Source organism: Dipodomys merriami, unplaced genomic scaffold, assembly GCF_024711535.1.
Source record: "Dipodomys merriami isolate MVZ:Mamm:240054 unplaced genomic scaffold, mDipMer1.0.p SCAF_10, whole genome shotgun sequence".
Taxonomy (NCBI): domain Eukaryota; kingdom Metazoa; phylum Chordata; class Mammalia; order Rodentia; family Heteromyidae; genus Dipodomys; species Dipodomys merriami.
In genome coordinates, this window is record NW_027202271.1 from 46680966 (window position 1) to 46691561 (window position 10596).

General features: G+C 39.1%; 1 non-coding gene across 1 annotated transcript; it reads left to right on the plus strand.

Annotated features, from left to right (window-relative positions):
* Positions 1-10045: 10045 nt before the first annotated feature.
* LOC138806497 (U6 spliceosomal RNA) lies at positions 10046-10152 on the plus strand. Its single transcript, XR_011365902.1, has one exon. It is a non-coding gene; the product is annotated as a U6 spliceosomal RNA (small nuclear RNA).
* Positions 10153-10596: the final 444 nt, after the last annotated feature.

The following is a 10596-nucleotide window of genomic DNA, read 5'->3' on the forward strand; positions in this document are numbered from 1 at the left end:
GGGACATGTTTTTAAAATCCACTCTGTGGATTCACTTGTTTATGTTGATGCAATGTTCTTGAGTCATCACCTTGTCGATAGCAGAACAGCCCTTCTTCTCACCAACCTTCTTTGTGAGAGCCATTCTGTTGGGCTCAAGTTGGAAAGGACCAGAGTTGGTTTTACATTAACAGAAAACTACAAGGAGCAGAATGGAGAAAATGAAAAGTGTCAGCATTGGCCTGGCCCTGATCATGTCTGTAACTGAACTTCTCAGACAACCCACACACTTGTTCTTTCTCTTAGGTTCATTTAAATTGTGCTTATACATTTATGATCCAAGACAAGAAAGCAACTTATTATTTGAGAAGGTTTTATGAAGTCTTCAAAAGAACTTTCTTCATGGAAATGTGACAGTTGTTGAGACTTTAAAACATAATTTTTATATAATTTGGTAAGTTTTCAGAGACTGAGTGCCAAAGCTGGAGGTAATTTCCTTAATCCAGACAGGTAGGACCTTGTCTGACAAGATTCTCTATCCAAATCTGTTAAAAAATAGATTGCTATGTACTGGGAGGCTTTACCCCAGAGAATGTCATTATTGATTTACTCTAACTTGAAATACTAAGAAGATAGGACCCAGAGACTTAACTGGAATTGAGGAACTCTGACCAGTGTACCTCCTTAGAACAGCCCCCTGGGGATAGTCAATGTTGATTTTAGGACATTATCAGTGCTGATGATAATGTGCTGGATGAAACCACTGAGCCAAAATATTTTTTGAAGGGTGTGTCAGGATCAGTGAAGAGTATACTTGGATGCACAGATTCTCATAATTTTGTTTTGAGTTCATTTTCTAATTCTCAGTTTTGTAACTAAGCAAACTGGCATACTTGTAGAATGTCTTCTCCTTCCTCCTACTTCTTTCCTTCCCATCTTCTTACTTGGGTTTTTTTTTTTTGACTTAGATTAGTAATTTTCAATTCAAATTGTACCTTTTTATAGATAAATATACCTGAGACCCATGTGGAAAACACAGCAAATACAGTTATATACATATTAGATAGGAGTGAAGACTTACAGAAAACTGGAGAAATATTAAAGGAATTGTACATTGTATTTGGACTCAATCTTCCTCTTTTTCTTTCTTCCGGGACCAGGATTTGAACTCAGGGCCTTGATTTTTTTCACTCAATTGGTTTGGCTTCCTTGCTCATGGCTGGCACCCTACCACTTGATCCATGACTGGCTTTTTGATGGTTAATTGAGATAAACTCTCTTGGACTTTTCTGCCAGCCTGGCTTCAAACCATAATCCTTTGGACTTCAGCCACCTGAGTCAGCTAGCATTACAGGCATGAACCACTAGCACCTGGCTGAACTCAATCTTACCCTCAAAAATACCAACAAGTTGGGTCTGAGGGATATAGCTTCATGGCAGCGCACTTATCTAGCATGCATCAGGCCCTAGATTTGATTTGCAGCACTGCCAAAAATAATTTTTTAAAAAATCAACAAGTATATTAGAGACTTTAGTAAAAATGATCCCTTAAATACTTAAACTAAATGAATTAAATATTATTGAATACTTGCATCAGAAGAATCACATCAAATATTGAGAATGAAGTGAAATAGTTTGATTCTTTTCATTTAAGGAATCTAATAAAGAAACAAACTCAATTTCTGAGACATGTGAAAGGAAACTGAGCTCTTACTATACTTATCTACACAGCAGCATATGACAATTATTTCTTTAGGCACCCATATCTTCCTTTACTACATCGGAAAAGGGCCTAAGACTCTCTGGTAGAGTAAGAACTTAATGAGGCTATATATTCTAGCTGTTAGTATAATTGTAATCTGTAATCTTAGTTAGAGAAAGCTGAGATCTGGGATATCTCAACTCTTACCACTCTGTGAGATATATTTAAATATTTATGATTGTGATCTATTAAAGAAGTGTTCATTGTTTTATTTTTTTTATTTTTATTTTTTGTCAGTCGTGGGGCTTGAACTCTGGGCCTGGGCGCTGTCCCTCAGCTCTTCAGCTCAAGGCGAGCTCTCTACCACTTGAGCTACAGCGCCACTTCCGGTTTTCTGGTGGTTTATTGGAGATAGGAGTCTCACGGTCTCTCCTGCCCGGGCTGGCTTTGAACCGCGATCCTCAGATCTCAGCCTCCTGAGTAGCTAGGATTACAGGCGTGAGCCACCAGGGCCCGGCTCATTGTTTTATTGTACTCAATAATCTAGGGGAAAAAAGTGATTCTTGGATGCCAGGCACTGGTGGCTCATGCCTGTAATCCTAGCTACTCAGGAGGCTGAGATCTGAGGATCGCGGTTCAAAGCCAGCCCGGGCAGGAGAGACCGTGAGACTCCTATCTCCAATTAACCACCAGAAAACTGGAAGTGGCACTGTGGCTCAAGTGGTAGAGTGCTAGCCTTGAGCTAAAGAGCTGAGGGACAGCACCCAGGCTTAGAGTTCAAGCCCCATGACCAACAACAACAATAAAAAAGTGATTCTTGGGACGGGACTTCCACAAAATCCTATGGCAATTCTGACATAGTGCTGATGTGGTTCTTCTCTGGATTCCCAAGATGCCAGTTGGAAGTAGCAACTTAGTCTCTTTGCTTTCATTTTCCACCTGAAATCATGAAAGTGCTCATTGTGAAGTGACTTTTGAGCCATGTATTTACTAGAAAATATATAATGAATAACATTTCACTAAATGCAAGTTATTTGTAGGTTCCTACCTGTAATTCTAGTGAAACATAAATAGTTTATAGGCAGCATACTTGTAAAGGATTCCAGTATATTGCATAACACTTTTGCCCATCATTCAAGGCATTGTTTGCACTATTGTCCACTTCACTACCTATCTCTTTCATTTGTAATCAATATGAAGTTGAGGGCAGTAGAATACATCTTTCACTTTTCACATTGATGACAGCCCCATTTTCCAGAGTAATCTAATAAAAACAAAATGATTGGTCACTTTGAAAAAGAAATGTAAAGTGTTGGAGAGAATGAATTATAATACATTTTGAGAAAGTTTCCATCAATTGTACATATTAAAAATATATTAAAATATAATTTTCTGTTGCATACAGACCCTTCTTCTCTTTCTCTCTGACCTTCTTTTGCTCAAGCCTAGCTCTCTACCACTGGAGCCACAGTGGCAATTTGGCATTTTCTGAATCGTTTATTGTAATTAAGAGTCTCATGGACTTTGCTATCCATGCTGGCCTCCAACCATGATTCTCAAATCTCAGCCTCTTGAGTAGTTAGGATTGCAGGCTTGAGCCACCAGGGCCCAGCTTTGTTCCCTAGGTTCTCTAGTTGTTTTTTTTGTTTGTTTTGTTGGTTGTGGGGCTTGAACTCTGGGCCTGGGCGCTGTCCCCAGCTCTTCAGCTCAAGGCTAGTGCTCTACCACTTGAGCCACAGCGCCACTTCTGGCTTTTTCTTATGTGGTGCTGAGGAATTGAACCCAGGGCTTCATGCATGTTAGGCAAGCTCTCTACCAGTGAGCCACCTTGCCAGCCCCTCATTCCCTAGTTTTAAAAGTGCAAGGTGATGCTTCTAATACCAGTTTGGAGTTTTTCAGTTGTAAATGTGGATGCCTTTTGGTACAGTTATGTTCCTTATTTGTATGTTATTTTCTAAACTTGTTCAAGGCAGTGCCCCCTCTCCCCTCAACAGCTGTGACAAAAATGCCCCACCCTGACAACAGAGGAAAGGGTCAAACTTCAGCAAAACAAAATTTAGTTGGCAGAGGAGAGAGAATAAGAGGCTTTCCACAGCTCTTTGGAAATGCTAATGAGGTTTCAACCTTGAACTTTGTTTGCTTTTTATCTGGGAAACTCTTTCCAGAAAGGACACCACTGGTCATATAAAAAGGAAAAGGGTCCAATTTAGAAGTTTATACAGTAGCAGGTTATAAAGGGCAAGTTCAAATCCAGGCACTTCCTACTTACCTGGGAGAAGAACACATCTTGGGACATTAGAGCCCATAATCAATTTCATTATGCCAATAAATTGCTAGAGAGGCTTGACAGTGTGAAGGCAGGCTGTTAGCGTGGGTGAGATGCCTTTGCAGTGTGTAAACAGTTGACTCAGAGCTCTAATTTTGTTCTTAGGAACAGCAGGTTTGAGCTTCCCTGACTTTTTTTGTCCTGTCTTGCATAGTTGAAAGGAGAGGAAAATATGTAATTATTATTCTATAGCTCACTTTAAACATCCATACTAAATCAGCTAAACTCAACCTTCAGCCTCATAACCCACTTCAGTAGCTGTCGTGAATCTTTAACTTTCAGAGGAATCCTGTTTTGTGGCTATGTTTAAACTCCTTATGCTCTTTTTTTTTTTTTTTTGTCAGTCGTGGGGCTTGAACTCTGGGCCTGGGCGCTGTCCCTCAGCTCTTCAGCTCAAGGGGAGCTCTCTACCACTTGAGCTACAGTGCCACTTCCGGTTTTCTGGTGGTTTATTGGAGATAGGAGTCTCACGGTCTCTCCTGCCCGGGCTGGCTTTGAACCGCGATCCTCAGATCTCAGCCTCCTGAGTAGCTAGGATTACAGGCCTGAGCCACCAGCACCCGGCTCTCCTTGTGCTCTTATGACCCTATAAAAGGGGGATTCTGTTCCAACACAAAGCACATGCAGGTTGAAAGCTGAGTTGCCAAGTGGTACTTCTCCTCTCACCCCCTCTGTCTCAACCCCTAGGAAGGAATCATTACATGGATGGTGCTTTTCTCCTGTGATTCATCCATGGTTTCAGTGACATGAGTCCCACAACTCAATGACCACCACAAACTCCCATAGTTGACAACTCAGACTGTATGGTTTCCCTCATTTGTAATAATGAGAATATCTCTAGGATATTCTTAACAGAGGATCACAGTGGCTCAGTACCTATGTGCATGTGACCATATAAAATGATGCTTATGGAAATGATCTTTAAGAAATGAAAACAGGAGATTATTTTAGTGTACCGTTTGCAGTTATTTCTTTTTTCCTTTGGTTTATTACCCTGTTGACACTGTTTTTGATTTCTGTGCCTATTATCTTGTATATAAGTTTATCTGAGTTGGGGAAGAGAAGGGGAGTTTACAAAAATGGTAGGACAAAGGGTGAACCAATGCAGCAGTGATATTCACTAGACACTATATTGGAAATGAACTTTACAACTTGCGGGGTAGGAATGTGTGTGGGCAAAGAAGGAGAAAATGAGGGAGGGTGATAACACTGTTCAAATTGAAATCTACTCATTACCTTACTTATATAACTGTAACCCCTCTGTACATCACCTTTACACTGAAATTAAAAAAAAACTAAACTATCTGAAGACTTCTATTTCCTCTTTACTGTTTCTAAGAGACTAGAAATCTTGAGGAAATGAACAATCTTAAATATTTTATGATAATTAAGTTAGTAATATGAATAATATTCTGAATAATTATATGCATGCACTAAGTAGTCTCAGTAATAAAATGCTAAAAGTTATGTTTATGCTGATTTCCAAGTAAAGTGATTTAGGGACCAAGGCATAGTTTCATAATTAAGTCATTTTTTCAGTGTTCTTTTCCTTGCTTATGAGATGCATAATACATCAGTACATATTATATGATTGATTTATAAACAAAGATACATACAGTGGGATTTGGACTCAAAATGTTGTGCTAAAGTAATTTAAAAATTTAGATGTTTTGAAATCAAAGTTTGGTCCAAAGTTCTACAAACAAAAGAAAATAAAATGTTTGGGAATAACTACCTTAGAGAGTTGAGAAAATTAAAACTTATCCTTAGGAATTAGGTATAAAAAAAGAATGTTTGGTCTTCAGGAGGAGACATAATGGACAATTGTTTCTAGAATTGCTTTTATAGTAGAAAATGACCACTGTAGGTAGTACAAGGGTAAAATTCCTGGGTAGAAATTATGACGCCATGGCTAGAGAGGCAGCTTCATGTAAGCAAGAGAACAGGCTTAATAGTCGGCAAGATCTAAACCTTTGGTTCTGTCAGTCAAAGCTGTTTATATCTCTCAGTCCCAGTTTTCTCATCTGTACTTAGGAATAGAAATACTTGCAAGAATGCTTTGAGGGTTATATTAAATGAGATAATGTATGTTTTGAACAGACTTTAGCACTTAGTAGGGCACTAGCAGATGCTATTTACAGCTATTTTTGATAGCCCCATTGAGGTAATACAAGCTGATTAGAAACTGATATCATGGGCTCTGAAGTAGATACACTTGGTTGCAAGCCTAGCAACTGTTCTATTGGACCAACAGATACCAATAATAACAGTACCTATCTCCCTGCAGTGGTTGTGAGTTGTCATTGAGAAAGTATGTACGGAGGTCGTTTTATGATGTTCATAATATACTTAGCATATTTGTTACCTGCCATCAACATTATTTGTACCAGTTTTTTAAAAATGTGAAACAAGTAATATAGTAATGGGAATACCCTCTGTAATCTTCCACATTTCTTTCTTTGGTAACTGCTATCATAAATTTGGTGTTCAGCATTTCTGTGCCTGGAGTGGTTTTTTGGGAGACGTGTGTGTGTGGGGGGGTGATACTTTTTACTCTTATTATATGAATTATGTATCCATAAATAAAATGTAGGATTGTTTGCACAATATCAAATCTCATATTGTCCTATAGTCTACAAATTCCTGTTTGCTTAACATAAAAGATTTGTGTTTGTGCCTGGTGTTGGTAGCTCACTCCTGTAATCCTAGCTACTCAGGAGGCTGAGATTTGAGGATTGCAGTTTGAAGCCAGCCCAGGGCAGGAAGATGTGTGATACTTACCTCTAATCACCAAAACACCAAAAGTGAAACTTTGGCTCCAATGGTCAAGCACTAGCCTTGATTAAAAAAAACCCCAGGGGATAATGCTCAGACCCTGAGTTCAAGCCCTAGAACTACCACACACACACATACACACACACACACACACACACACACACACACACACACACATACACACACAGAGGAAAGTATATTTATATAGAGTTAAAAATATGTATATGGGGGCTGGGAAGGTGGCTCAGTGGTAGAGCGCTTGCCTTGCATGCATGAGACCCTGGGTTCAATTCCTCAGCACCACATACGCAGAAAAAGCTAGAACTGGGGTTGAGGATCAAGTGGTAGAGCACTAGCCTTGAGCTGAAGAGCTGAGGGACAGTGCCCAGACCCAGAGTTCAGGCCCCACAACTGACAAAAAAAAACCCAAAAACAAAAAAATATGTATATGTATGTATGTATATGTATGTGTGAATACAACTTTATGTTACAGGCAGTATTATATCTTTGCAAAGCTTCCTCTCTCTTTTACATTTTAATGATTTTGAAATTGCCAGCTGTCCATCAGAACTGTGCATAGAACATTTTACATAGTTACCATCTTCTGTGTAGATGGAGACTTAACCTTAGAAACTTAGCAATTCAGCCTTAGAAATTTGTGTGACCTGCTTGTCACTTTGCTTGACTTAATTACATAGTATCTTCAATATTTGTTTAAAATTCAGTCCCTTAGTATCATCTAAAATTAACTCAGAAAAGATTATGGCTTAATGTATATTGAAAAGATACCATATGCTAAGAATGGCCTGGAGCTAGAGCTATGGAATATAAATTTCTTACAAGGGAACAGAAGTTTGTCATTGGGAAACTGGTTTCCTGTCCGTATTTTCATGATTAACAAAAACCACAAGTCTCCCAAGAGGGGGAGCCACCCATAAATACTTCATTTTGTCATGGACATGTGCAGAAAGAATATGTCATACGCCTGGAAATGTAATTAAAAGAAGTGGACATTGCCAAATACAGAAGAGATTAATACAACTATTCATATATCATGTAACATTCAGGTACTGACGTATATAAAAATTTTCTAGCTGCTATTCAAAGAAAGCCACCTCACTGCTAGTTATATGTAAATTAAGAAAATAAAAACAAATGTGGGCTGCAAATAATATTAGGGTGTTATTTAATGCCCCTAGCAATTAACCTGTTAATGCTAACATGGTAAAGAGGATGGCAAGTTTTAAAACAAGTGGAGTATCTCCATGTGACACCATGCATCATCACTGTAAGAAGTGATGGAGAGCTGATGGATAAGAGATGCTCAAACTTTTAATATTGCACAACAGGTAGAATATAACTGCATGGGTAAACATATGCTGTTGTTGATTGGTATTTTTCTATGTTGGGAATGAGGCTTGAACTCAGGGCTTCGAGCTGGCATTCGCAGCTGGCACTCTGCCACTTGAGCCATACCTTCACTTTAAGCTTTTTTGCTGGTTAGTTGGAGATAGAGTCCCTTGGATTTGTCTGCCTGAGCTGGCTAAGATCATGATCCTCAGATCTCAATGTTCTGAGTAACTAGGATTACAGGCGTGAATTATTGATGCCTTGCTAGTAAAACATTTTTACCTATATTTACTAAATACATTGTTTCTTTTTGGGGGGAATAAACTTGCAACAATATTGCGACATATTGATTGACAATTGATGGCATTTCAGAATTAAAGAATTAAATACCTTTTCTAGTAGTGGATTAGAACTCTTGTTTGTTGCTACTTGCTTTTTTCCTCATGAAATTCTACTGTATTCTAAAATGGATCAAGAACTCCAGGAAAGGGATAGGGAATTGTCTTTACATTTCAACTGAGTGGAGACTATGAAAAGACCTGGAGTGAATTTAGGGAAGCTCAGGTTGCCTTGTGAGTGCCTGACTTGTCCTGTTACCTAGCAAAGGAATGGACCACGCTATTGCAAACATGTTAAAATTGATTATCCTGGAATTTGCCTGTCATTCTATCATAATAGAGATCATGCTAATCCTCCCTGGATCATCCAGTTTTAGAGATCAATAAAGCAAGCACTGGTATAATGATTTAGGAAGGTGAGTTGATATTTAAGAAGATATTTATGTACATATCCTTTGGACAACTATACTTCATGAATAATAAACATGGCTGGTCTTTATAGAAAAAAAAGGTTACCCAGGAGCTATCAGAGCAAATTCAGACCTTTGGGGTCAGTAGTCTTTGAAGGACTGGAAAGAGGATTTGAGTGAGCCTTAGACTAGGGTAGAAGAGACCTCGTATCCTGTAATTTTTTAAAAGCATTTTGTCTGTTCAGGCTTTGCTACATATACAGGGCTATGTACTCTCAGTGGTGACATTTGCCAAAGGAACACAGGTTGAAATCTAGGCATGGGAACTCACCTGTGTTGGCTCCTAGTTCTTGTAGGATCTGAGAAGAGCCACATCATCTAGTAGTTGTAAATCTCTATGCCACCAGTGTTTCAGCTTTTTTCTTCTCATTTTTTCCTTTCTTTTTCTTTTTTTTGTAGTACTGAGGCTTGATCTATGGGTATTGTGCTTGCTAGACTAGCATTCTACCACTTGAGCTATGTCTCCAGCCCTCAAATATTAATATGTATAAATATCAGCCAAGGAGTCTTGTTATATGTGCAGATATTGGGGACTCAGTTCCAAAAATTATAAGTAAATCTGAAGTGAGACTTATAATCTGTGTGCACATGCACATGCATGCTGGTCCTGGGGCTTGAACACAGGGCCTGGGTGCTATGCTGTCCCTGAGCTAGTGCTCTATCACTCGAACCACAACTCTACTTTCATCTTTTTTGTGGTTGTTAGACAAGAGTTTCACAGACTTTCCTGCCCACGCTGGCTTTGAACTGTGATCCTCAGATATTCATTACAGGCATGAGCCACCATCACCTGGCTTGAGACTTTTAATCTTATTTATAAAAAATTTTATTTATAAATCTTATTTATAAAAAAATGCCTTCAGGGCTGGAAAGGTGGCTCAGTGGTAGAGTGCTTGCCTTGCATGCATGAGGCCCTGGGTTCAATTCCTCAGCACCACATAAGCAAAAAAAAAAAAAAAAAAAAAAAGGAAAAAAGCCGGCAGTGGCCTGTGGCTCAAGTGGTAGAGCACTACCCTTGAGCTGAAGAGCTGAGGGACAGCGCCCAGGCCCAGAGTTCAGGCCCCACGACCTGACCACCCTCCCCCCAAAAAAAGAATCTGGACAAGTGTTCGCTTCGGCAGCACATATACTAAAATTGGAACGATACAAAGAAGATTAGCATGGCCCCTGCACAAGGATGACACGCAAATTCGGGAAGCGTTCCATATTTTTGAGACAAGATACTTTCATTGGAACTGGCTTTTTTCCTCTTGACCGAGAACCTAAAGGTGCTTCAGCTGCCACAGGCATCCCCTTAGAAAGTGATGAAGATAGCAATGATATAGAAAATGACAACTGTATGCACACTAATTAATGAGAGCCCTAGAAGCCATGGAAAACAAGTTACCCACCACACTAAAACAAAAGTGAGATGGGGAGTTTCAGATAACTGAATGTAAATCCTTCATAAGATTTTAACTTGTGCAGTACTTGAAGTGAAACACAATGAAAACTTTAACAGAAATTGTCTCTTAATATATGTACAGTCTTGTATTTACAAGCTAAATATATGTAGGAAATCACAAATAAATACCTTTTAAGTTAAAAAAAAAGAATCTGGACAATTGGGGCTGGGAAGTTGGCTCAGTGGTAGAGTGCTTGCCTCGCATGCATGAG